Raw genomic sequence first — 1,878 nt, 5'->3', positions numbered from 1 at the left:
ACCCTCAACAGGAATTTATTCCAGCCATAACTCCACACCAAATGACAGAGCAAACCAGCATAGAATGGGGACTCCAGCAAAGGGATTGTTTATGGAAGGGTCAGCAAAGGTTTCCAGTAAAAGACTGTTCGAAGCCCCAGTAGTCTGTTCTGCTTTACATTTAGGCCAATAAACTCCTAGCCTTGAAGTTATTGGGTTTTCTCAGCATCACGTGATCAAAGCTGTAAGGTAAAACAGCCCCCCTTTAGAGTTACCAGAAAGAGAGAAAACACAATCTAGCCCAGGAATAATGACTGTGGTTTGTTCACATTCATTAGCAAGTGAAGTGGCCTCCTTGGGAATTGGTGGTTAAATGGAATTCCAGTCGTGAGGAACATCACCAATTGTGTACTTACTACTGTCAGTTGGCATAGTCGTGTATATTTGTCAAAGATAGATGGCTTTGTTTTTGCTCTTGATTCCCAGGAGATGGATCTTTAGTAAAAGGATATCTTGAAACAAAACCAACCAACCAACCAAACAAACAAAAAATGACACAATAAAAGCCTCAAACTGTGTTACTTATTAGAGCAATTATGTTACATATTTAATTAAGAAAATAATAATCCTGTAACAAGAGGCAGCAGTGGCTCTAAAAAAGGAATAACGTGATTCAGACTAAGAAAGCCAAGACTATGGGTTTCTTGAGTAAAACCTGTACTACCTGTTAGGGTGTAATGGTAACGTTAATGGCACATAAAAAGGTCTTTAAACATGTAAAAGGAAATGGGAAAGTACAGACAGGCATGCACACAGCAAACAGTTGACAACCATAGAACTAAGGCTCTGCATAAATCTGCTGGATGCCCAAGTGAAGACTGAGGTGAGATTTACTAATTACCCTAGTTGCTTTCATAAATAGGAAAAATGGCCTGAAACACCATCTGAATTGTCATTAATTTAAATGTTTACATATGCTCATGTACACACATATAATAACACAATGTGTGTTTACTAAACATATAATTGCCCTCAAAAGAGATTGATTATTTTCTAAATATTTGGAATAAATTGATCATTAACACACCTCAAAGTTTCTTTGTGTGAATAAAATAATTAGGGTTAAAGTCAGAGAGGCCATCTTGGATACATTCAAGAAATAGCATTTTCTCTCTCATCTGGAGTTGAAGAGATTCCCTGCCTCTTAACTATCCAATCCTAACTAAGAGGTAGCCTGCAGAGATTATCAGTTTGACCCATTATAGGGATCCTTTTCATCTCAAATGCAGCTCAGATAACACTGTGTGGAGACCTACTCAGGCCCTGAATCAAAGTGCAGCATCCTGCTATGAGTTGGATGGCATGCCTCAGGGGGGGGGGAAAGCCTTCCAACTGCAAGTGTGTATGACTCTCCCTAGGTAAAATGCTTTCCCTTGGGGTACTTTCTGTCTTTAACACATCAATGTAGTGGTCTGATTCTTCTATTTTATTGAGGCCCTTAATAAATACAGGCTTGACACTGTGGCTGACCATGTTACAAACACAACTTATTTTATTCTGAGAGGCAAACTATTAAGGGTTTATGGATGGCTCCATAGCCTTCATAGTCATAATATGCAATCAGAGCCACAAATCTGTCTTAGGAATATCAAAGAAGATGTTTCCATTTCAATTTTTTTCTTCCATTGTTGGAGTCAACAGTGGCATATTTGTGCCTAAGCAGAAGCCAGTAAAGGGATCAATTACACTAAACTGGCAAACACTATACACACACACACACACACACACACACACACACACACACATATATATATATATATATATATATATATATGCAGATGATCTGATGTAGGTCCTGTGAATCCTGTAAGTTCATGTAAGGTTTGTTAATGTTGATTT

This window comes from Mus caroli, chromosome 6 (genome assembly GCF_900094665.2).
Source record: "Mus caroli chromosome 6, CAROLI_EIJ_v1.1, whole genome shotgun sequence".
NCBI lineage: Eukaryota > Metazoa > Chordata > Mammalia > Rodentia > Muridae > Mus > Mus caroli.
The sequence above is the reverse complement of the archived record's forward strand: the minus strand, read 5'-3'. Positions refer to the sequence as shown.